Raw genomic sequence first — 27878 nt, forward strand, 5'->3', positions numbered from 1 at the left:
ATGGGGAGAGCCAACAATACCCAGTTGAATGCTATTTCTGTTAAAACCAAGCGTATTCACGCTCTGCAAGTGCAGGCGTCTGTCTCCTTCATGAACGCTGCTAGTGCAGCTGGGCCTGAGCATGTGCGGGTGCGCGCCGTTTTCTCTTAAACTGATTTCCTTTTATTCTCTGTATTACAATTAGAGCATCCTATTTTATTAATTATGCATATTGAGCTTACATAACCTACAAATTTTATTTTGAAATAATAAAAGAGAAATTTAAAGATGGATTTTAAAAGCAGGCATTGTTGGGGTTGAGAATCTCTGAACTACATTAAGCTTGAAGGGAGAGACATGGAGAGGTGAAGGAATCAGAACATGTGAGAGAACAAGCAATGATGAGTACAGACAGAGCTTGAATGTGGAAAAAAAGAGAAAGTCAAGAGAAGAAAGTTGCAAGGCAAGGATGAGAAACGAGGTCATCTTCATGGCCCTGACATCCCTCCCTCCTCCTGTGAGTTCTCTCTCTTTCCCACACTCAGGTCCTTTTTCTCCTTCTTCATGGTCCCCAAACCCCCAGCCTGAGGATGGTGTGAGATGCCCAATGACAGCATATCACTGGCAGAAATCAACTACAAGTGACTATTATGAAGATTCTAAACCAAAACTTCACATGACTCTGCCCCTGGGCTGTGAGATGACAACCAGAGAGAAAAATGGAAGTCACTGGCCAGATGCAGAAACTGAGAGGAAACCCCTACTAGAATATTACAAAACAATTTTTAAAGTTAATTCTGGAGACCAAATAGAAATATCAATGTATGTCAAGCACATCATAAGTTAAAACGCAGACTATTCAATTTTACATGCCCTATCTATACCACAACAATGTTTTCAAAAATGGTAAACCTCTATGCGAGACAGCAAAAGAGACACAGATGTATAGAACAGTGTTTTGGACTCTGTGGGAGAGGGAGAGGGTGGGATGATTGGGAGAATGGTGTTGAAACATGTATAATATCATATAAGAAACAAATTGCCAGTCTAGGTTCAATGCAGACTAGGATGCTTGGGGCTGGTGCACTGGGATGACCCAGAGAAATGGTAGGGGGAGGGAGGCGGGAGGGGGGTTCAGGATTGGGAACACGTGAACACCCGTGGCAGATTCATGTTGATGTATGGCAAAACCAATACAGTATTGTAAAGTAAATTTTGAAAAAAACAAAAATGCATAATGGACAGAAACTTGACAAGGCAGGAGTAAAATACTTTCAAAATACAAAAACAATTGCTATGAAAGTACAGAATTTATTTACCACTTTTTCTTTAAAATTTTTGTTACAATTACATATTTTGCCAAAAAATAAAAATATACCTGTTCATTTCACTCTTCTTCTATTTTCCAATTCAAAGCATCCTTTCTTCCCATCAGTTTATTACTGGACTTGCCTAAACTTCCAAATCAAATGGGTCCTAATTTCCCTTCAAAATATGTATGAGCTTTACTAGGAGATTCTCAATTGGCACCAGCTGCACCAATGTTTCAAATTAAAAAATGTTTTCCATAAATTTTTCTCAAAATGTTAACATCAGTCAAACCCCTCTGCCTCATGTTGAAATAAACCAGTTAATTTTAATAACAGGCTACAGCAACTTTTGAACATAATAAAAGCCTACAGAAAACATATACCACACATATGTATCTTACAGGAGGGTAAATCAAAGTTGAGTTTAATTTTTAGTATGTGGATAATGGTGGAGTTAATACTACATATAGGAATCATAGGAAAGTTTGCTCAAGCTTGTGCAGGAGACCTGGCAACGTGTGACTCAGATTACCTGCATCCCCTTAATCCTCAAAGAAATAAATATGTTGTTCTACTTGATAAATAAAGTAGGGAAAACCATTAGACCATTCAGGTATGACCTAAATCAAATCCCTATTGATTATAAAGTAGAAGTGACAAATAAATTCAAGGGATTAGATCTGATAGAGTGCCTGAAGAATTATGGACGGAGATTCATGACATTGTACAGGAGGCTGTGATCAAGATCATCCCCAAGAAAAAGAAATGCAAAAAGGCAAAATGGTTGTCTGAGGAGGCCTTGCAAATAGCTGAGAAAAGAAGAGAAGCTAAAGGCAAAGGAGAAAAGGAAAGATATACCCATTTGATTGCAGAGTTCCAAAAAATAGGAAGGAGAGAAAAGAAAGCCTTTCTCAGTGATCAGTGCAAAGAAATAGAGGAAAACAATAGAATGGGAAAGACTAGAGATCTCTTCAAGAAAATTAGAGATACCAAGGGAACATTTCATGCAAAGATGGGCTCAATAAAGGACAGAAATGGTATGGACCTAACAGAAGCAGAAGATATTAAGAAGTGGTGGCAAGAATACACAGAAGAACCATACAAAAAAGACCTTCATGACCCAGATAACCACAATGGTGTGATCACTCACCTAGAGCCAGACATCCTGGAATGTGAAGTCAAGGGGGCCTTAGGAAACATCACTATGAACAAAGCTAGTCAATGTGATGGAATTCCAGTTGAGCTATTTCAAATCCTAAAAGATGATGCCGTGACTGCACTCACATGCCAGAAAAATTCAGCAGTGGCCACAGGACTGGAAAAGGTCAGTTTTCATTCCAATCCCAAAGAAGGGCAACACCAAAGAATGTTTAAATTACTGCACAATTGCACTCATCTCACATGCTAGTAAAGTAATGCCCAAAATTCTCCAAGCCAGGCTTCAACAGTACATGAACCATGAACTTCCAGATGTTCAAACTGAATTTAAAAAAGGCAGAGGAACCAGAGATCAAATTGCCAATATCCACTGGATCATCGAAAAAGCACAAGAGTTCCAGAAAAACATCTACTTCTGCTTTATTGACTACGCCAAAGCCTTTAACTGTGTGGATCACAACAAACTGTAGAAAATTCTGAAAGAGATGTGAATACCAGACCACCTGACCTGCCTCTTGAGAAACCTATATGCAGGTGAGGAAGCAACAGTCAGAACTGGACATGGCACAACAGACTGGTTCCAAATAGGAAAAGGAATACATCAAGGCTGTATATTGTCACCCTGCTTATTTAACTTCTATGCAGAGCACATCATGAGAAACCCTGGGCTGGAAGAAGCACAAGCTGGACTCAAGATTGCTGGAAGAAACATCAATAACCTCAGATATGCAGATGACACCACCCTTATGGCAGAAAGTGAAGAGGAACTAAAAAGCCTCTTGATGAAAGTGAAAGACAAGAGAGAAAAAGCTGGCTTAAAACTCAACATTCAAAAAACTAAGATCATGGCATCCGGTCACATCACTTCATGGCAAATAGATGGGGAAACAGGGAAACAGTGAGAGACTTTATATTGGGAGGCTCCAAAATCACTGCAGATGGTGACTGCAACCATGAAATTAAAAGAAGCTTGCTCCTTGGAAGCAAAGCTATGACTAACCTAGACTGTGTATAAAAAGCAGAGACATTACTTTGCCAACAAAGGTCTGTCTAGTCAAAGCTGTGGTTTTCCCAATAGTCATGTATGGATGTGAGTTGGACTATAAAGATAGCTGAATGCCAAAGAACTGATGCTTTTGAACTGTGGTGTTGGAGAAGATTCTTGAGAGTCCCTTGGACTGCAAGATCAAACCAGTCAATCTTCAAGGAAATCAATCCTGAATATTCATTGGAAGGACTGATGCTGAAGCTGAAACTCCAATACTTTGCCCACCTGATGTGAAGAACTGACTCATTGGAAAAGACCCTGATGCTGAGTAAGATTGAAGGCAGAAGGAGAAGGGGACAACAGAGGATAAGATGGCTGGATGGCATCACCGATTCGGTGGACATGAGTTAGAGCAAGTTCCAGGAGTTGGTGATGGATAGGGAAGCCTGGCGTGCAGCAGTCCACCAGGTCACAAAGAGTCAGACATGAGTGAGCAACTGAACTGACTTGATAAATCACAGAAAATTGGATTCTGTAACCTTATTCTCCTTGACTTCTTCATGTCCCTCAAAACCTTAAGCATTCTTCCTTCTTAAAATACTTCCTTTCGTTTTCACAAAACAGTACTGTCCCAGTCTGCATCAGGTCACTTCTTGTAAGCAGGGACAAGCAGGTTACCCAGCAGGACAAGGAAGCAATGAGACGCACTGCTTCTCAACTTGGTATCCTGCCCAGTAAAATATCCAGCAGATGAGGCAGAACCTCAGTCTGGTCATCTTAACCATCAGAGGGATGGTGGTCGGGCAAGGTTAGACACTTACTTCACAAAAGAAGCTATACTTCCAAGAAGTCAGAGCTTGTTCCCTGATCAGTAATTGTGGGGATTTTGCAAACTTGCTAAAGGTGGTGAAATGGAGTGTATTCATCAATTAGATCCATTACATCTATAACCCGCCTTCACTTTCAAGTTGTTTTTTACAAAAACTTTAACATCTTCCAAACTTCATGCTGCATAAATAAAAAGATGTTTGCCTCAGTATTTTTCTGAGGACTTCCCTGGTGGCTCAGACGGTTAAGTGTCTGTCTACAATGTGGGAGACCCAGGTTCGATCCCTGGGTCGGGAAGATCCACTGGAGAAGGAAATGGCAATCCACTCCAGTACTATTGCCTGGAAAATCCCATGGACAGAGGAGCCTGGTAGGCTACAGCCAATGGGGTCGCAAAGAGTCGGACACGACTGAGCGACTTTACCTTCAGTATTTTTCAGGAATTTGGAGTCAGCACTGTCTACCTCAAGCTTATGCTGGTTAGGATTGGTTCAGCAACCCTCCAACTGGGCTTGCACAAATGTCCCCTTGGTGACCTCTTGATGTCACCGGGCCAACACCTCCACCCTCAGGTGATGATGCCACCGTTTCTGTACATGCATCCCAGGAAGAAGCACGTAGCTTAGTTGCACCTGTGCAGAATGATGATTCTCTTTCCTCCTTTTTTTCTTCAATTAGCTTTCTCCAACCCCCCACATGGGGACTTCCCAGGTGGCTCAATGATAGAGAATCCGCTTGCCAACGCAGGAGCCTCAGATTCAATCCCTGGGTGGGGAAGATCCCCTGGAGTAGGAAATGGCAACCCACTCCAGTATTCTTACCTAGAAAATCCCATGGACAGAGGAGGGTGGCGGGCTGCAGTCCATGGAGTCACAGAGTTAAACAGGATAGAACACGCACGCACGCGCGCGCGCACGCACGCACGCACGCACACACGCGCACGCGCACACACCTCCCCATAACTCTGCTTTATCTCATAAACATCCCAGGGTCCTTGCCTTCCAGGAGGCAGATTTGAGATTGGCTGGTAGGTAAGCTAACCCAGTTGGATAAAAGTTATACCTGCCTCTCTGTAGTTACACCCCAGGGCGGGCAACCGTCCCATCCACCCCTATAACTCCCCTCACATCTTTCAACCTGAAATTCACCTGTTCACATGTCTCCTCATGCCAAGTCCCATTTTCCTCAAAGTCCCAACTCAACATCTTTCTCCACTAAGTTTTTTCTGACTGCCTCAGCCTGAGACACATTTTCCTCCTTTGAACTTCCTGCCTGATTTCTTTATTTTGCACTTAGACTATGCTAGTTTTGTCTACTTATTTCTGCAGGTAAAGCAAAGCTCTCAGAAGCACCTCTAGGACAGATATTTGCCTGAAAATCCCATGGACGGAGGAACCTGGTGGGCTACAGTCCATGGGATCGCAAGTGCTGGGCATGACTTAGTGAGTAAACAGCAGCTAGGGCAGAAACTGCCTCCTCATTCTCTATAATCCCCATCGTTCAAAACAGTGGCCAACCAAAATCATAAAGATAATGGTAATGCCTGCTGTCACTTCTCAACCGTCCATTCCATACCATGATTATCTGAGTGAGAAGACTCAGAACCAAGCATGTGTTCTCATCCATTCCCCTGCTTTCCTTTGAGTCACTGGGTCAAACCTGCTAAAATTTGGCTTCTTAATTTTTAAACAAGACATACATACATCACAGGCATGGCACGCGGCTTGGTGAGTAAGTGGCCATGAATGCTTTGAGCTCCCTGGATGACAGAGGCCAGTTATCACTGTTATTCTTCAGTGGATGTTGTCTCGCTCCTGGCATGTTTTGTGAGAAAACAGACTGTTTTGATTCTTCATGTAACTCACTGACTCTTCTGGAGTTCACAGTACACTCCATGCCCTCAAATAGGATGTAAACTCATTCCTAGATTGGACTGGTTCCCCCTCCTCTTCTTCCTGCTTGAGGCCAGTCTCAGGAATGAGCAGAGAAAACTAGCCAAAAAAGGGAGAAAGGGCCTATGTGAAAGGACTGTGACGTTACATGCTAGAAAATTCATACAATGGCAATTACTAATTCAAAAGACCATTTAAACTTTAATTCATGACCTTGATTCAATCCCTGGACCAGGAAGATTCCCTGGAGGAGGACATGGAAATCTACTCCTGTATTCTTGCCTGGAGAATCCTATGGACAGAGGAACCTGGCAGGCTACCATCCATAGGGTCACAAAGAGTTGGCTACAACTGAAGCAACTTAGCGCACATACACAGAGCCTGATGACCACTGAAGGTTCGAGATACGAACCCTAAAAACACGCCAAGTGCTGCAGTGTCTGAAGGCCTCTGCACGTTAGAACAGACCAGAACTTCTCAATTAAATTAAGAAAGGTATGGACTTCCCTGGTGGTCCAGTGGTTAAGAATCAACCTTCCAATACAGGGGACATGGGTTCAATTCCTGGTCAGGAAATTAGACCCCACGTGCCACAGGGCAACTAAGTCCATGTACCGCAACAACCCAGCCTGTGCACCACAAGGAAAGATCCCATGTGCTACAACTAAGACCCAACACAGCCAAATAAATAAATAACAAGAAAGGTAAAACCTGAAACTGTAATTGTCCCCCTGAAAATTTTCTTGGATATATTTGTTAACTACCCCGAACTTCACTTTTCTGTTCTTAAAAAAAAAAAAAAAAAAAGGAAGAGTCCAAGCTCTTGTGAACATGATGGCCAAAAATGGTTTTAAAATGCCTTCTTTCATTAAGAATTTTAAGAAATTTTCCTCCAATTTACAGTTATAGCTTTTGGGTTGATGATAATGAAAGAAGTTCTACCAGATATGAGGATGATTTTCCCCAGATTTATTTAATGGGTTTTCAATTAAACTAACATAAATTTTAAAACTTTCAGACTTTTGAAAAATTTAGACAGATGTTTTCACTTGAGGGATGGGTTTTGAGCTCTACTTTGTTTTCATTGTTCTGTTTTTAGTCATTCCTTAAGGGCAATATATATTTTCAAAGTGTTATGTCCAAAGTTGTATTTTGGCTCTCCATTCAGGGTGACGCAAGGCCAGTATTTCCCATGATGCTCTCTGGTTTGAGAGTTTAAGAGAATTAACAGTCATAGACAAATTAATGTTAACAAATGCTGCTAATAAATTATCTGAAAATGAGAATTACTTGACTGAATATTTACTGTATTTAGTAAATATAATATTAACATCTTAAGGGATATTTATTTTAGTCCAATCATGCAGCAAAATTTATTGACTAGCTCTGTGTTCTGGCCCTATGGTTGGATACAGGACCCCACAGGCTAGTGAGAAAGACAAGTAAGTAAGTTTTGTACTATAACTGACATAAACTGTAAATGCTAAAAAAACACTAAATCCTCTGCTGATGCTGCTAAGTCGCTTCAGTCGTGTCTGACTCTGTGTGACCCCATAGACCGCAGCCCACCAGGCTCCCCCGTCTGTGGGATTCTCCAGGCAAGAACGCTGGAGTGGGCTGCCATTTCCTTCTCCAATGCGTGAAAGTGAAAAGTGAAAGTGAAGTCACTCAGTCATGTCTGACTCTTAGCTACCCCATGGACTGCAGCCTTCCAGGCTCCTCCATCCATGGGATATTCCAGGCAAGAGTACTGGAGTGGGGTGCCATCGCCTTCTCTGTAAGTCCTCTAGAAACATTTTAAACTCCAAAGAAGATTTGAGAAGAGGAATGGAGGAGAGAGAAAGGTCAGGGAAGACTCCCATAGTTCAGTGACTCCTCAGTTGAGCTTTCAAAACAAGTACTTACAATATAGTAGTAACAATGATAGCACAACTATCAGCACAGCATTGCTCCTGGAATTTTTGCATTCACCTTCTCATTTGTCTGGATAGGATCTCTGCATTACAGAAGAAGAATCTAAGTCTTAAAAAGGGCAAGATTACATAGAAAAGTATGTGACTGTTCCAATCTCAGTGAACTAACCAAAGAAACAAAAGTTGAGGTACATTCAAATTTTCCCTAACTCATCCACCAAGACCAATTGAATTGAGGTCTTATTACTACACACTTCTGAAAAGGGAAAAAAGTCAAAGAGAAAGCCAAGAAACGTATTCATTGCCTCATCATCACCACCCCTTCCCATGTTGTCTCATCTCCCACTCCCCACCAGGACCTCAGAACAGAAGATTTTTCAGTCTGAACACTTTTCCAGGGCAGATGTCTGAGGTTGGTCCTGTTTTGCTTATTCAGAATGAAACATTCAAATCCAGTATATATCCAATATCTTAACCTAAACTTTTTCAGAATGATGTTCACCCTACCTTTTCCAACCTGGAAGAGGAAATGGAAACCACTCCAATATTTTTGCCTGGAGGATCCTATGGACAGAGAAGCCTGGCAGGCTACAGTCCATAGGGTTGCAAAGAGTTGGATATGACTGAAGCAACTTAGCACTTAGCACCACATTTTACAAAGGCAAAATAATAATAACAATACTCTTCAGGAATCACCCTGCAGTGGTGAAGGTAGGATTTGACTCCAGCTCTATTTATCTAGTCTTATATAAAAATCCATTATAAATGCATTGTTTTTATGATATCCCAGCCACTTTTTACTTTGCATATGCATTAGCCCAATACCTTAATTCTTTTCTTACAAATTCTATTTCCCAAGACACAATCAATTTTTGTATCTACTGCTGCTCCTTCACCAAACTCACAATCCTTGATATGAACATCCCAGAACTATTTACAAGCAAATACAAACTGCCCAACACTATTTTGAAAGGTGGGAAGGCAAATTATGTAAGAATAAATGTTGTTATGTAAAACTTTTCCAAAGCAAAATTAAATTACATTTTGTTCATAGATAACACAGATGTAGAAACATATATATTTTTGAATCAACAGAATGGTCAACACACATTTCAAGATAGTGGTTTCATGGGGGAAGGGAAGGTACATGGCATGGAAAGGAAATGAGATTAGGGAGAGATTTACATGGGAAGGGTTAATATCCATCAGTAATGTTCTAGCTTTTAAGCTGAGTGGTGAGTACTTGAGTGTTATGTTGCTAGTCTTTACATTACCAGCATTAGCTTACGTATGGGAAAAATTCATAATTTTTAAAGGAACTGTTTATGTCAAGAAAAAGATCAATTTTCAACCTTTACATCAAAGGATGTTTATACATTAAAGCTTACATGTCACTTGTAACCACTGAACAAACAAAATCAAACAAAAATCAAGGGTATCATCTGGCCTGTCTGTTGATGATAACCTCTAAAATATCTTTTTCTCTAGTATGGACCAGATAAAAAATCTCCCCAAGAAAAGCCACCGTGATGTTAAGAGGACAGGATCCAGGGAAGGCTCAGAGGTCTATTTGGTTATCCATTATCACAAAATAGCTGCTTTGAGAGCTGCTGAAACCAATACTAATTACTGCAGGAACCCTGGCTGGTTATTTGCCCCAATTCAAAGGCATTAAAAAGGCAATATGAAATTTTAGAGGCTACCATCAGCAGACAAGCCAAATGATACCCTTGATTTTTGTTTTATTTTGTTTACTAGACTCACTCAGCCATCTGCAGGAGACTGGACTGGGAACACAGCCATTATTTTATTCAGTTTTTTGTTCTCTGGCTTTAATAAATTAATGAGGTGTTAACCAAACTCACACATGATAGACTACAGCAAATTCACAAAGCCTGAGGATCTGTATCTACCCTACCAATCATTGTAATCCCTCCAGGAGCATCTTTTCTCCCCTTCCTAGAATGTATGATGTACCAAGCTACATTAAATCCATCACACACACAAACACGAAAAGAAAAATTCTCTGCGTGTTGAAGACTAACAGTGCTTCTTTAGGGATACTGATAATTTTATCACTTTCCTATAATGACCATATTAGCTTTACCACAGTTTCTAAGGGAGAATGATATAAAAAATTTGAGGGTGGGGAATAAGAGAAAAATCTAGAGTTCTGGATAGGATCTTACATAAGAGGAAAGATGGATTTGTTTTAATTACTCCACCCAGATCAAGAAAGCAGTAAATTTCCTAATCACCCATGCAGACCAAAAAAAGAAAGAAAAAAAAATTATAGATTCTTTCTTGGTTAAAGCCATGTAATCTAGTCCTAGTGGAAAGAGAAGCCCTCAGATCAGGCCAGTCAATTTCTAATTGGTTCTAATGAATTCTTCAACTCCCATAAAGACTGTTTCTCTTCTTGCCCCACAGCTCTCTGAAGGGACAGACTTTCTTCTTCACCTTTGGAAATAACTTTCCTACCTAGTGTTCCTTCAGTAATACAATAAAATAATAAAATTATTACCCTAATAACTTTTTCTTGCTGTTTGTATTTAACACATACCTACTAAAATCAAGACATGATGTTTTTTGAGTTCTAAGATGTGTGCTTTAGAGATCAGTTTTCATTCTACAGATAGAAGGATTATCTATCACAATCATCGATAAGATCAATAACCCATTTTTAAACACTATGAATTTCAAAATGATATGACGGGGATGAGAAAAAACTGTTTCAAAATTAACTTTTCATCCATATCACAACTGCTTTTAATAAAGTCATGATCACAAAATAGATGTCTACTAATGAATCAACCACAAGGCATGTGTTAACACATGTTCATAGAAGTCTTGTATATATGACACAACAAACAAGCAGAAAATCCATAGATGTCTTTCTGAGTCTCATGGTACCCAGAAGGAGGAATATCCATTTCCTATTTTATACAACATATCATAACCTGAGGGCAAAAACATTGAACCTCAGAAGAGCGGACTTAAGTTTGAATCCCTTGGATATGTACACACTGAAATATTTTAAATGGACAACCAACAAGGGCCTACTGTGTAGTACATGGAGCCCTGCTCAATGTTATGTGGCAACCTGGGTGGAAGGGAAGTTTGGGAGAGAATGAACACATGTATGGGCTTCCCTTGCGGTGCAGATGGTCAAGAATCTGCCTTCCATGCAGGAGATGCAGGTTTAATTCCTGGGTCAGGAGGATCCCCTGAAGGAGGAAATGGCAACCCACTCCAGTATTCTTGCCTGGAGAAGTCCATTAACAGAGGAGCCTGGCGGGCTGCAGTCCAAGGGGTCACAAACAGTCAGACATGACCTAGCAACTAACACTTTCCCTTTTGATACATGTGTATGTGTGGCTGAATCCCTTTGTTGTTCACCTGAAACTATCGAAGCATTGTTAATTGGCTAAACTCCAATACAAAATAAAAGGTTTTTTTTAAAGTTTGAATCCTTGGTTCTGATACTGTAAAACTTGAGGCAACCTACTTTCCTGCTGTGAGTCCATTTCCTCATGTGAAAAATGGAGAAAATAATCCTATATCACAGCGTTTTTGAAGATTAAATGAGATGATACAGGTAGGGTCCTGGTTAAAAGTAGATGTTTAATGGCTATACCCCAATACAAAATAAAAGGTTCAAAAGGAAAAAGTAGATTTTTAAAAGTGGTGTTTATCATCTCTGGGGTTTGTTTTACTTACCCTCCCAACTTTCTAATCTCCCAGCTTTCTAACCTCCAAGCTCATTTCCAAATTGTCATTCCCCAAACTTCTCTGTAGAGGTCAGGACTCTCGTAATCACAAAATACAAATATTCAACACAAACCAGCTTAAGCAAAAAGAGACTATATATATAGGGACTGAGAAACTGAATATATAAATGGACAATGGTCAGACCATGTATCAAAAGAGAACTGTGATCCACAGTCTCTGTGGTAACCAACCCAGGAAGTCAAACCACAGCCTCTGCAGCAATCAGCTTAGGACAAACTTGGTCAATAAGTTCCAACTTCCCTAATTTCTTGAATGTGCTTTAAGCTTAGGACCAACCAGAGAAAATCAGATATCTCCCCTAACCAATCAAATAGGATGTCCTGCTTCTCATTAACCTGCTCCCAGTTTCTCTAAGCCAGCAATCTCTACAGTAGGGCACACATGAAGCCTTTCCAATTTCCACAGTAAAGCCTTCCCACTCCTCTGCCCACCCTGACTCTCTACCAAATACAAACACTGGTGGCTGACTTCTTTGCCATAAGCAAGCTCTGAATACATAGCCTTTGCTTGTCTTCATTTGGGTGATCTTTGTTTATCTTACACCTTGAAAACCGTGGGAGCATGGCTGGATCCAGCAGTTCAAGTGATGTGCCCCTAACTCTTTCCACCCCCATTGCCTACTTTACCCTTCCTCTGGGTGTCAGCACTCTTCCCCTCTCTAGGGTGAGGATTCTTCCATACATGTAGGCAAAGGACCAGGCTTATATGGTACAATGTAGGAACCAGAGCAGAAAAAGGTCTTTACTTCCTCAGTTTCTCTTACTGGTAATATCATCAACCACCGTTGTCACTGAGGCCAGCCGACCTCCTCCAGTCTGAATCCTGGCCTCAGCAGGGTCGCAGCGATGCCACACAAAGCTCCAGCTACTGGTGAGCCTGTTCCTTCTCCAGCCCCAACACCACTCATCTGTCCCCTACAAACTGCCCCAGAGAAGGCTCTGGTCAAGGTCACCAATGACCTCAGTTTTCCAAATCCAGTGGTCCATCTATTTACACTCCTCACATTATCCAAATTGACTGCCCACTTTAACCTAGGAAATTACCACAACTAATCCCACAGCTAATTATCTTGCTTCTTACTTAAGAAACTAAAAGCAATCAATATAAAACTGCCTCATTTTCCTATCAGTAACTACCAACCTGGCTTCATCTGTACCATGTACTCAGCCTTATCTCAATGACAGAAAATGAACTGTCCCCAATTCTATCCAAAAACCAGACCCTCCATTTGACAATCAGGCCCTCCCCTCTTACTTTCTCAAACTCTTTGCTATTAGAGTTAGTCCCTCCCTGTCCTACATCTTCAATTTTTCCTTTTCTATAGGATCATTCCCACCAGTGTATATGCATGCTGTAATATTTCTTTTTTTTTAAGTCAAAACAAATCAAAAATCTTCCTTTAATCCACATCCCTCCTCTAATTACTGCTCCATTTCTCTCTTCCTCCAAATGATTACTTATGCTTCCTCTTCTTCAACCCTTTCCTCTTCCAACCCACTCTAATGCAGCTTTTAGTCACCACCTCATCAGCAAACTATTCTTGTCAAAGTTGATGACCTTCACCTTGCCACATTCAACATCAGTGCAGTCCTAGTTTACACAGCCTCCAGCATTATGTACACAGTTAGTCCCTCCCTCCTTCTTCACTTTCTTCATCTTTATTCCACAACATACATCATCTCAAGATGTCTCCTAAGCACAGAACCTTTGCCTCATCTCTGTCATCTTATAGTGCTGGAGGATGCCCCAGGACTCCTTGTCTGTCCCTCTCTCCAACTAATGGAGACTCACTCCCTAGGCGAGGGATAGGGGTCACATGCAAAATCCCATGACAAGTAGCGGAAGAGTTTCCAAATGAAGAGAGTGTTATTGCCAGAAGGAGGTGGGAAAGCCTGCCAGATAAGCCAAGGCAATTATTCCCACAGCCCCCTACTAACTCAGCCCTCAACCACCCTTGCCACCCAGCAGAGGACTTTTGCCTCCAGCTACACGGAGAAAATTACGGTGCTAATTTTCCCTATCCTGCACTGATCGTTATCTCTTTTCCTCCAGTTCAAAGCTACCTCTCCATTTGTTCCCTTGGTCCTGTTCTTTCACTGAGATCTTTCCATTAGCCTCTACCCAGCAAGTCCTCACCATCCTAAAAATGTTCTAGCTCCTGACTGTATTTCTCCTCTTCTTTTTAGTCAAGCTGCTTAGCGGTACAATTCACTATCCACGCTTCCTTCCCATTGTCCCCTCAATGCCACAGCCACCTTGCTCCCGTCCTCACTGCCCTTCTCTGTTAACTCCCCTCCTCTGACCCACACCATTTTGGCATCTCTATGTGCTCTTCTCTGTACACAGCATGTAAAGTGATCTGAAACAAATAGAATAACTGAATTTTCAAATCAATAGGTCAATGCTGCCTAAAAGATAAGCCTGGAAAAGAATAGCAGAGAAATATAGTCCCAATTTTCTCATATTTTAGCTTAGAAATATATATACATAAACATTTAATGTTGATCAATTTTATGCTAAATATCCCTGGTAGAAATAATCAACTAAAAATAACTGACAAAGTAAAAAATATTCATAGAAAACTTCTAACAGAATTTTTTTGTTAAAAAAAAAAACTGAAGAATTGCTGCTTTGTTGAAAACTAAAAATTGTCCTGTGAAAAATAATCACAAGCATGTGAAACTAGCCACAACTAAAATTTTGCATGGTAAAAATTTTAAGAATTAAATTTGACAGACAAGTCAACAATCCTTGACTAAATCTGGGTCTTTAATATTTTAAACAGGCAAATTGGGCTTGATTGACATAATGACTACAGAATAAAACAATGCAACAACTGCAAACTGGTAAACTGTCTCTGTAAATTTCCCATGAAAAAGAATTTCTCCAAAGGAAAATAATTTTGATGAAATACCAATGAAAATGGAAAATAATGGGTTATTTTAACAATTCTGAATATAAAATTGATTAAGGCATTGAATTGGCTTTATAGAATTAGCTCCATAAACTATGCTATCAGGAAATGTTACCGAAGTGGGGATAATATTATTTAAAATGTTACCTTCACAAAGAATGAACATCCACAGAATCAAGTTAGCAGTGTAGTTTCTTTTTTTTTTTTTAGCAGTATACTTTCAATTCAGGAAGAGTTTCTTCACCTACCACACTAGTTTAACCATTTGCATACCTTATTTATTTATTGGCAATTACCACCTTGGACTGAAATTACAAACAGAATGTAATTTAGTTTACATTACATTGAGCAAAGTAGTCTTATACATCTTTGCGTCCATAGCGACTAATATAAAGCCTAGCCTTTGTAAATGCCCAAAGGTTGCCTAACAAAAATGAATCCAGTAAGTCAATATCTGAGGAGAGGATTTTTCAAATTTACTGTACATGAGCCTTAAGGATGTGAGAGTATCCCTGAGATTCTCTTGGTTTCCCGTTTGCTTGCCACCTGATGGTTGATAAGTGTCTGCTGTAGTTGCAGACATCACATTCAGGTTCAAGGCAAGAATAAAGGGGCCACCTTGAGTGGTTTCTTTTATAGCAAAAGCTTTCCAAGAAGTTGTCCCATAGACTTTCAAGGATGCCCTACTGGCTAGAACTGTGTTTAGGGCAATCCCTAAATGGAAGAGCAAATGCTATCTTCTCTTGCCCCCTGGTGAAAAGTGTAAAAAAGACTGAGAGTGACTGTGGTTCAGCCAAACAACATCAGCCATATTGTGACCCTCAGCAAATCCTCATCTATCCTGTCCCCCAAAGAAGAAGATGAAAAAGAAGAATAGCAATACCTTTATATAGCACTAACCATGTGCCAAGGATTATTCTAAATGCTTCACACCTGTTAATTTATTTAATCCTTACAGTAACTCTTCGGGATTCTATTATCACTGTTTTATAGATGAAGAAACTGAGGCATAGATAGGGTCAGCAGCTTATCCAAAGTCACTCAAAAAGTAACAGCATCAAACACAGAATTTGACTTTAGAATCCATGCTCTTAACCCAAACACTCCGTGGATTCAAACATAAACTCATGGTGAGTAAGTCCCTAAATAAGTAGTCACTGTACAAGGCAGCTGTTAGCAATCTTTACTGCACTGTAACAATGTCACCTAGTAAACAGACCTTCAAATACCTACCTTTATCTTTCAACCTCTCTTTGAAATGCAGCCCCAGCACGGGGTAACTTTTTTAATATGCATTAAAATTCAAAACTTGTCCTGCTGCCTGATTTATTTTGGGTCTGTTATCTTTCATCATACACATTTGGCATATGAACCCCATCCACATTGCAGGCTTGACAGGAAAGTCTTGCAAATGAGGTCCCAAGACAACAGTAGCCATGTCCTTATTACAGGCCTGTCTTCCAAAATGGGGGACATATTCAAATTCTCACTGAGCCCCTGAGGCCTCCTAATGACTAAGCCTATTTCTTCTAACTAGGATATGTTCCGGAAGTTCAAACATCCCAAGATAAATTTTCCTTGGAGCTGCACATATGGCAATGAAAAGAAAACAAGGCCAAATGATAAAAATAAGATTTACCTCCTTCAGAGAACCTAAAAAGTTTTTTCTTCCCTAATCACAGCCAAGTAATATTATATCTGAATTATTTCTTTGTCATGGGAATTTTAATATGAAGAACCAGGAATTAATGCCATTACTTTCAATTGTTAAAGAGTTGCTATGTATTTTCAAATTAAAAATAACTTTTCTCTTATAACAGAAGCCATATATATATGAATATATATGTATATATACATATATATATTCATTGGAGAAAATTAAACCAAAAAAGTAAGAGAGAAAAGAATTTTAAAACCCACAATCAGATCATTCATAGAAAACCATCATTAATATCTTGGTATATGATATATGATAGTCCCACATCTATATGGGAATATATTATATATACATATATATATTTCCAACAACACAGCTCTACACATGGACATCACCAAATGGTCAATACTGAAATTAGATTGATTATATGCTTTGTAGCCAAAGATGGAGATGTTCTATAGAGTAAGCAAAACACAAGACTGTGGCTCAGATCATCAGTTCATTATTGCTAAATTCAGGCTTAAATTGAAGAAAATAGAGAAAATCACTAGGGCATTCATGTATGACTAAATCAAATGCTTTATGATTATTCAGCAGAGGTGATGAATAGATTCAAGGGATTAGATCTGGTAGACAGAATGCCTGAATAACTATGGACAAAGGTTCATAAAACTGTGCAGGAGGCAGTGATCAAACCATCCCAAAGGAAGAGAAATGCAAGAAGGCAAAACGGTTGTCTGAGGAGGCTTTACAAATAGCTGAGGAAAGAAGAGAGGTGAAAAGCAAGGGATAAAGAGAAAGATATATACCTAACTGAATGCAGAATTCCTGAGAATAGCAAAGAGAGATAAGAAGACCTTCTTAAATGAACAATGCAAAGAAGTAGAGGAAAACAGTAGAATGGAAAAGACTCTAGATTTCTTCAGGAAAATTGGAGAGATCAAGGGAACATTTTATGCAAGAATGGGCACAACCAAGGACAGAAACAGTATGGGCCTGACAGAAGCAGAAGAGATTAAGAAGTGGCAAGAATACACAGAAGAACTATACAAAAAGGTCTTGATGACCTGGATGACCATGATGGTGTGCTCACGTACCTAGAGCCAGACATCCTGAAGTATGAAGTCAAGTGGGCCTTAGGAAGTCTTACTACAAACAAAGCTAATGGAGGTGATGGAAGTTCAGCTGAGCTATTTCCAGTCCTAGAAGATGATGCTGTCAAAGTACTGCACTCAATATGCCAGCAAATTTAGAAAACTCAGCAGTGGCCACAGGACTAGAAAAAGTCTTTGCTTCCTGATCCCAAAAAAGGGCAATACCAAAGAATGTTCATACTACTGGATAACTGCACTTATTTCACATACTAAAAAGGTTATGTTCAAACCCTTCAAGCTAGGCTTTAGCAGTATGTGAACTAAGAACTTTCAGATGAACAAGGTGGGTTTAGAAAAGGTAGAGGAACCAGAGATCAAATCACCAACATTAGTTGGATCATAGAGAAAGCAAGGGAATTCCAGAAAAACATCTACTTCATTGACTACACTAAAGCCTCTGACTGTGTGGATCACAACAAACTGTGGAAAGTTCTTAGAGATGAGAATACCAGACCACCTTACCTTTCACTTGAGAAACCTGCATGTGGGTCAAGAAGCAACAGTTAAAACCTTACATGCAATAACTAACTGATCCCAAATTGGGAAAGGAGTACATCAAGGCTATATATTGTCACCCTGTTTATTTAACTTATATGCAAAGTACATTATGCAAAATGCCGGGCTGGATGAATCCCAAATTGGAATTAAGATTGCCTGGAGAAATATCAACAACCTCAGATATGCAGATGATACCACTCCCATGGCAGAAAGTTAAGAGGGCCTAAAGGTCCGTCTAGTCAAGGCTATGGTTTTTCCAGTGGTCATGTATGGATGTGAGTTGGACTGTGAAGAAAGCTGAGCGCCAAAGAATTGATGCTTTTGAAGTGTGGTGTTGGAGAAGTCTCTTGAGAGTCCCTTGGACTGCAAGGAGATCCAACCAGTCCATTCTGAAGGAGATCAGCCCTGGGATTTCCTTGGAAGGAATGATGCTAAAGCTGAAACTCCAGTACTTTGGCCACCTCATGCGAAGAGTTGACTCATTGGAAAAGACTCTGATGCTGGGAGGGATTGGGGGCAGGAGGAGAAGGGGACGACAGAGGATGAGATGGCTGGATGGCATCACGGACTCGATGGACGTGAGTCTGAGTGAACTCTGGGAGATGGTGATGGACAGGGAGGCCTGGTGTGCTGTGATTCATGGAGTTGCAAAGAGTCAGACATGACTGAGCAACTGAACTGAACTGAACTGAAAGAGCCTCTTGATGAGGGTGAAAGAGGAGAGTGAAAAAGTTGGCTTAAAACTCAACATTCAAAACATTAAGATCTTGGCATCCAGTCCTATCACATCATGGCAAATAGAAGAGGAAAAAATGAAAGCAGTGACAGATTTTGTCTTCTTGGGCTCCAAAATCACTGCTAACGGTGACTGCAGCCATGAAATTAAAAGACGCTTGCTCCTTAGAAAGAAAGGGATTACAAACATAGACAATGTATTAAAAAGCAAAAACTACATTGCCAAGCACTAAAGAATTGATGCTTTTGAACTGTGGTGCTGAAGAAGACTCCTGAGAGTCCCTTGGACTTCAAGGAGATCAAACCAATCAATCCTAAAGGAAATCAATGGTGAATATTCACGGGAGGGATTGACGCTGAAACTGAAGCTCCAATAGTTTGTCCACCTGATGGGAAGAGCTGACTCATTAGGAAAGACCCTGATGCTGGGAAAGTTTGAAGGCAAAAGGAGAAGAGGGCAGCAGAGGATGAGATGTTTAGATGGCATCACCAATTCTATGGACATAAATTTGAGCAAGCTCTGGGAGATTGCAAAACAGGGAAGCCGGGCATGCTGCAGTTCCTGGGGTTACAAAGAGTCAGACATGGCTTAGTGACTGAACAACAATAACAACATATACATATATAATAAATCCCAGGTGGTTTCCTATTAGGTTCCATATTAACAACTACTGTAATTAGATAGAGTTAGTTCTCACTTCCAGGCAGTGTCATTGAATACTCGGCCTGGAGGAGTACAGATGGGATTGAACTGGCAGCAGACTTTTAGCAGGAAGCTGATAAGAGCAAACGGAGATAAAGGTACTGAATTGCAGGCAAGGATCCTTAATCATAGGCCAGACCCAACAGAGGTAAGGCCAATTCCATTTGTGCCCCGAGAACCAGTGACACTTGACATAGTGGTAGTATCAGGTACATGGATCATTTCAGGAATTCCACCTGATAAGCAGATGGGTAAGAGAATGGGACCACGCCCTGAGACATGGTAGCATTAAGGCTACCAACACCAATAGGCTGTTGTCAACCTTCGGAGACACAAAGCAGGGGAACCTCCCCAGCAAGACCAGGAACAGAGTAGGGTGAGAGTAGCTTGGAGATCCAGACAAGGGTGAGGGGGCATCAGGACAAAGAATGACTTCCAGGTTTCTGGTTTTATGCAGCTGGATAGATTCTGGTGCCTTTTACTGAGAAAGGGAACTTAGAAGAGGACAGCCTGAGAAGGGAAGTGGCAAACTTACCTTTGCACATGTGAGCATGGGTGCCCTCTGGCAGATCCAGACAAAAGTGCTGAGAAGGCAGTTAAATAATAGGTGGATCTGTGTGTTCATGAACAGCTCTCTGGCCAAGGGAGATAACATCCAAGAGGCAAGAACTGCCCTGCCCTGGGACTGGGTTGAGTAGTCCCCACTTACACTGAGGCTCAAGTCCAAGTATATGCCTCTGTATCCAGGGATGTTAGTAATGATAGTGGTAAATGTCATGATTCCATATTTAGTGTTAATATTATGACAGCTAGAATTTATCAAGTATCTGTTATATGTTAGGCATATGGATTATCTCATTTAGTCCAGACACAATCCTCTAAGGTGTGAACCATCAACATTATTCTCTCCATTTTAGAAAGGAACCTGAGTCCGAGAATTTTAGCAGTACAAAGTCACAGATGGTAAGCACAGAAGCAGGACCCAACCCAAGTGTGTGAGACCTCCAGAGCTGAGCTTGTACGCACTGACAGCAACTTGCTAGGAATAAACTCACAGGAGGGACTGGTAGTCTGGGCTCGGGGCAAAGTTCAGCCCAGCACAGGGGGACTTGCACCATCTGAGTGAGGAAGGCAGCTGAGGGAAGCCAGAGCTGAGAACTTAGCAACAGTGACAGCCTTGGCACAGGGGGACATTTGGGCAGATTAGTTAGGCCTTTCGTTGCTGCCAGTATTATCTTGACACAAATTCCTCCATTTTAGCACACTTGGGATAATGTGGAGATATATAGGCAGAGCCTAATGATTAAGCTAAAAATGAGTGTCTCCCTAAATCAGTGGTTATTAAATTTTATATGCTTAAGACTCCATAGGGAGGTTGTTAAAATTCTGATGCTACAATCCCACCTCTAGAGACTCTGATTCAGTAATTCTGAGGTCAATGTTTTTACAAGCACCAGGTGATCTGGTCTGGATGGTATTCAGATCATACCTTGAGAACCTCCTGGAAAAGCTTTCTCTTCTTGGCCTTTTATCAAAAGCAGTTCCAGTGTCCCTGCTAATTCTCATGAAGTCTTATCTACCTATGAAGAGGAAGGAAGTTAGCAATGGCATGCAGCAACACTTACAGGAGGTGGGAGCGACATCTCAGAATCTTTCACACTTGTCTGTATCCCCACTCACAGTAAAATACCACAAGGACCCTCTTCTCTACCGCAAGGACCCTCTGCCCTATAGAGCAAAAAGATCTTCGGCACCCACTGACAGGTTAAAAATGCTCAGAAATGATCAATAGTATTGGGGGAAATTGTTTCATTGACTCAAGAGAGAGAAATCTCAATTGATGATTTCAGTTTTTCAATGGAATAACCAGTTCTCTGACCCTAGAGATGAAGTGCCCAGAAACCAGACTTCCGAATGTCAATTCAATGACAGGCCCTCTTCCTAGAAGGTGGCAATGAGACAATTTGGGATGGATGACAGGTACACAGTCCTTCTATAGCTCTCAGGTGAGCACATGACTGCATGGTGTGCTGACTCCCAGGTTTCTCTTTTGCTATTTGTCTGTGGGTTTTCCCCAGATGACATATATCGATTCTTTTTTTTTTTTTTTCTTTTGGCATATCATCACATAAGGTTGAAAACACAGGTAACTTTTTTTCATCTTTGTAACATGAATACCTATCTTAGTAGGTTCAAATACCAATTATGTCTACCAGTCTGCCCCCCACAAAAGTGAAAGGTACAAACAGATGAAATATACGAGGGCATTCAAAACTGTAAAGAAATAAGATGAAAGCACTGGCGTTAATTCTCCCAGTGAAGCAGCCAGTGGCAGTGCTCACTCACTTGGCTAACCAGAACACAGGGTCTTATACATAGTGCTGCTCAGTGGTTCTCAAACCATTGGATTGCAAAAGGAATCACCACCCAGAAACTTCTATAGCAGTTTAACAATGACATGCCACCCAGGTGCACAATTAGAGGACTCATCTCCTTGAACAAGCTATGGATCAGTCTGGGTATGGAGCTCACCTAGTGAATTTCAGGTGGGGTGAGATGAACATCAGCACAGGTATGTGAAGGATCGGAAAAAACCAACTTGGTCCTGTGTCTCAAAGGGTTTGATACCAGGAGACATGACACCTAGCGACACTGGGGAATAGTGAGGCTTCATCAGGAGACCTAACTCTAGTCTCGGAATGTAAGGGCCCAAATTTCCATAATAGCAGGTGGCTTTCTCCAGTTGCTATTTCTCAAGTCCCATTTAAATGATTTTATGTTCCAGAAACAGTGCTGAATACTTACAACAAAGCTTGTACAACCTTGGTTTGAAGACTATGGGTGAAGATAGGAAATGGCCTTATGAACCAGAAAGCAAATTCCTGAACCTCAAGCACAATCTTAGGCAGGAGAAGGAACCGACCCAGGACAGAAAGCAAAAGAAGACCAAGATTAAGTGACAACATTCATACCAGAAGTAAGCCAGAAGTGAAAAGGGCAAGCTATCCAAACATGCCTGCATCCTTGATGGAGTCATTCCCAGGAGCTATTCAACTTGTGAGAATTCTTTTCTTCACACTCACAAAAGCGTTCAGAATGTGAGGCTTGGGGTCTGACTTTGAATCCCAGCTCCAACATTTACTCTATGTGTGCCCTTGGGCAAATGATTTAACCCTGCTGAGACTCAGTTTTCTCAGCTATGAAAATGGACGATAATAATAATAATACCTTTATCACGGTACTGTTATGATTACAAGAAATATTACATTAAAAATTATTAGAAGAGTAATTCACATTTAGTGAATCTTTTAATACTACTGACCATTATTATTACAATCATTTAAGAAAAAAAATTTCATTTTAAAGAAGGAAGAACTTCTTTAAAATGACGGTCTCCATTACTTTCAAGACCTGTAGTGCAAAGCAATTGTCTTTTATATTTGAAAGGCTAAAATGTATCATTTAGACTCTCAAAAGGCAACCTACATAGATCATCTATATTTCTCATAAAACCACAAGTGAGATCAATTACTAATTTCTCCAAGCTCACTTCTCTATGATGTTTCTTACTGCCTATTTTCTAAGTCCCTGGAGGAAGGGAGAAGATATATGTTTATACTTACAAATTCATAGAATATTACCAAAGGAGCACGTGGGAAAGAGGGAATAGTGAGTGCATCCAGTAAGGATCAATACATTGCTGAGGAGAGAGGGAGGAAGAATTATTTTCCATTCTATACCTTTTTTAATATTTTCTAATTTAAAACCATAGGCACATATAATAATTTAAAATTCATTTAATTAAAAAAAATGCTCAGGACGATTTAGTGTAATGTGAAAACTACCAGACAAGGATCCAAGAGATCCGGATTCTATCGCTTATGTACTATGAGATCATGGCGAGACACTTTATATCTTCTTGGATTTCACAGTTGTAAAATAAAGAAAATAATGCCTCCCAAACCACCTCATTGGGTTTACATGAGGGTCAAGTAAGATTACAGAGGCAAAGTTGCTTTCCAGAGGACAAAGCATTACACAAATGTAAGATATCCTTATTGTTATTGGAATCCACCCTCCTCAGTTGTTTTGGCTCCTAGGACACAGAAGATGGAAAAGTTTGGCTTAGAGAATCAGGAGTCATCTATTAGCAGAGTAAATGGTGCAGGTCAAACCTCTCTCTGCTTTATAACATGCTTCACTTCCCACTCCTCGATCCCCTCACCAAGCACAATAATATCCCAGAGATGTGACAGGAAGAGCTAAGAGCAGGAAGCCAGCAAACAAGAGTCCATTGTGGAGTGGCCATCCATAGGGATCTCACCCAATAGTTTTACTTTTTGGACCTCAGACCTCTGGAGTTTGAGAGCATCTATTCACTGGGGATGCCTCAACATCTTGGCATTAATGACAACACTTTGACCTAAACATCACCTCCCCATGTCCTACATCGATAGATGAGATGAATTCCAAATGGAGGAACATGCCATTGCCAATCAGAAGAAAGGTGAAAGACCCAGCGCTATCTGACCTCTCCAACCACCAAAGGAGGTTTTACAAACAAGAGGGATTCCTCATCACAGACGGCCCTGTCATTAGATAGGACAACCCATGATGTCAGAGAGAAAAACACCAACCAGGGAGCAATTTTTGAACAATCTAAGGACTTCACACTTCTAGTGCTGGAGCTAAATGCTGTGGGCAGCCTCCCTCAGCTTCACTAAACAGCCCTCTTAAGTCTCACAAAAGTTCTTATTACATGAAGACATTTCTAAACCATCATCTGAGAGGTTCTCCTTTCTAAAAATTCACATATATTAGCACTGTAAGAAGCTATTTCATTTTTACAAGCTTTGCCTTGTCAGAGTAAACCAATACTTACTAAGCATTTATTGTGTATCAGACTCTTTCAGACATGTAATCTTGTTTGTCCATTGAAACCTACCCCAAAAAAGCCTCAACTAATCCTGTTTTATAGTTAAGAAAACTGAGGTTCTGAGAGTCCTAACAGAATCTGTTCATAAATGTCCAGCTAAGTTCTGAATCCAGGTCCCCAAATACTAGATCCAGAGTTCCTTCTCCTTATTCTGATGCCCCCAAATTAAACTGACCACAGAGTACTCTCCAACACTGAAACATTGTAAGTGAAATGTTTAGCTATACTATAGAAAGAGCTAAATTTAAAGTAAAATTCAGACTGTAAATCAGATCGTTCAAGTTAAGGCATAAGTTTAAAATATATAAAGGGCAGAGGCAGTGTGGGCAATGGTTAAACTTCACCTAAATTCTGTTACATCAGTGCTAGAGGAGATTGTGTCCCCTCTTTGGACCACTGTACACTGTTGTGCAGGTTGCACACTGCATAATAGTAAGCTTGGATGTTGCCCCCTAGAGATGTCAGTATACATCCTCAGCAACTGTCCACAGCAGTTTACTTTCTCTTGGATATCACTTGCAATTGTGACTACAAAACATTAAAATGTAATCCTGTTTGGAAAGATGAACTCTCCAAATTCCAAATCCAGGAAGTTTAATTATTATTTAAAGGCCCAATGTGAAAAAGAAACTCCCCCCGCCTCAAAAAAAGAAAAAGACTTTAACACTAATTTTAAGCCTGGAGATTATCTACAATTTTCTATTCAGAGAAGAGTTGGAGGAGCCAAAGAACACGAGATGTGGAAATGATCACATCACTTTTTTATTCAGATGAACACAAAAACAAACACATCACTTTCCAAATAATCCATCCTCCATGTCCCAGTCCTAGAGCTCCAAACCCCCTGAAATCAAGCCGTTTTACTTATTCAAACCATGGGATATGCAAAAGATGTCAGGGAGTTATATCATTATTGTCACATCTTTGCATTTATCTCCTGAAATTCAGGGTCGAGGAACTGAACCAGAGCAATCCCAATTTCTCAATTTCTATTGTTGTAGAGGATACTATCTCCCATGAAGATTACAGGAAGTATCTAGACTGGACCCATCAGGGTTCTGTGGGCAAGCAGATGGCACACTTAAAATAAGATACTGTAAGGAACATTTACTTACAAAGCTACAGGTATAAGAGGAACCACAGGGACAATACAGTAACATGAGGCTTATTAGTAGCCAAGGTGTTAGGCCTAAAGAGGAGAAAAATAAGTTAATAGAGCCTAGAAGAAGAGAGTGTATACAGGCCATATCTTGAGAAGAGCTGTGACTCATGGGTGGATGGATACAGCAATCCAAGCAACCTAACAGCAGGGAACCTGGGAACAAATGCTGGTTCTCATTCATCCCTTTCCTCTGATCTGCTGGGACTCCATACTGAACAGACACAACTGGAAGCTAGAAGACAGAGATACCCTTTGTGTGAACCATGTAGTTGGTGTTCAGTCAATAAGTTGTGTCTGGCTCTTTGAGACCCCATGGACTGTAGCACACCAGGCTCTTCTGTCTTCCACTATCTCCCAGAGTTTCCTCAGAATCATATCTATTCAGTCTGTGATGCTATCTAACCGTCTCAAACTCTGTCACCCCCTTCTCCTCCTGCCCTCAATCTTTGCCAGCATCAGGGTTTTTTTTCAATGAGTTGACTCTTCACATCAGGTGGCCAAAGTCCTAGAACTTCACCTTCGGCTTCATCATCAGTCCTTCCAATGAATATTCAAGGTTGATTTCCTTCAGGATTGACTGATTTGATCTCCTTGCTGTCCAAGGGACTCTCAAGAGTCTCCTCCAGCACCACTATTCAAAAGCATCAATTCTTTGGTTCTCAGCCTTCTTTATGATCCAACTCTCATATCCATACATGACTACTGAAAAAAACAGCATTGACTATAAGAACCTTTGTTGGCAAAGTGATGTCTCTGCTTTTTAATATTTAGTGGGATCCATATGGATTAGCTTCTCAGCGCAAAGCCAGGTCAGGGTTAGGCGAGGGAGAAAATGGGGGAGAGAGATAAGGGGAGGTGCAGGTGACTATAGAAGGAAGTCTGGAGAGGGCATCGGCCCACCCTCCCCCGCCCCACTGCAGGCACCGGCCCGCTGGGGTCCCCATTGTTTGAAGGGGCGGGGCGACACCCCCGGGAGCGACCTGAGGGCCAGACTGCGGGGCGGAAAGGGCAGCGCCCCCGCCCAGTGTTCGTGAGGCTGCCCACGGAAGGCTGACACCCCACAAGAGCCGCCCAGTCCTCCAGGCCCAGGGTGCGGACGGCTTTGGGTGGCGGGAGACTGGGAGCGAAGGAAAGAGGGTTTTCCTTGCCAGGGAATCTTGTAGAGTACACTGTCAGTTTCTTGTCTTCTCTTCACCTTGGCTTCCTCTATATCCAGGTGAAGGAACCGGAGAAGCGTGCCTCAGCCAGGCTTTTGAGCTGATTCTCAGCCCTCGATCAAAAGAATCTGTCCCAGGATTTCCCCTTCCCCCTCCTAAGAAGAAGGATCTTTCCCTGGAGGAAATTCAGAAGAAATTAGAAGCTGTAGAAGAAAGACGCAAGTCCCATGAAGCTGAGGTCTTGAAGCAGCCTGCTGAGAAACCGGAGCGTGAGAAAGAAGCGCTTCAGAAAGCGATAGAGGACATCTTCAGTAAAATGGCGGAAGAGAAGCTGACCCACAAGATGGAGGCCACAAAGAGAACCGAGAGGCGCAGAGGGCCGCCAAGCTGGAGCGTTCGCAAGAGAAGGACAAGCACATTGAAGAAGTACCGAAGAACAAAGAATCCAAAGATCCTGCTGATGAGATTGAAGCCGACTAATTTGTTCTGAGAACTGACTTTCTCCCCCTCCCCTTCCTAAATATCCAAAAACTGTACTGGCCTCTGTATGCAGGTCAGGAAGCAACAGTTAGAACTGGACATGGAACAACAGACTGGTTCCAAATAGGAAAAGGAGTACGTCAAGGCTGTATATTGTCACCCTGCTTATTTAACTTATATGCAGAATACATCATGAGAAACGCTGGACTTGAAGAAACACAAGCTAGAATCAAGATTGCCGGGAGAAATATCAATAACCTCAGATATGCAGATAACACCACTCTTATGGCAGAAAGTGAAGAGGAACTAAAAAGCCTCTTGATGAAAGTGAAAGAGGAGAGTGAAAAAGTTGGCTTAAAGCTCAGCATTCAGAAAACGAAGATCATGGCATCTGGTCCCATCACTTCATGGGAAATAGATGGGGAAACAGTGGAAACAGTGTCAGACTTTATTTTTCTGGGCTCCAAAATCACTGCTGATGGTGATTGCAGCCATGAAGTTAAAAGACGCTTACTCCTTGGAAGAAAAGTTATGACCAACCTAGATAGTATATTCAAAAGCAGAGGTATTACTTTGCCAACAAAGGTCCATCTAGTCAAGGCTATGGTTTTTCCAATGGTCA

At 41.0% G+C, this 27878-nt stretch overlaps 1 pseudogene; it reads left to right on the forward strand.

The window, feature by feature from the left end:
* LOC102183365 lies at positions 1-27312 on the forward strand (annotated as a pseudogene).

Source organism: Capra hircus, chromosome 20 (genome assembly GCF_001704415.2).
Source record: "Capra hircus breed San Clemente chromosome 20, ASM170441v1, whole genome shotgun sequence".
Lineage (NCBI taxonomy): Eukaryota > Metazoa > Chordata > Mammalia > Artiodactyla > Bovidae > Capra > Capra hircus.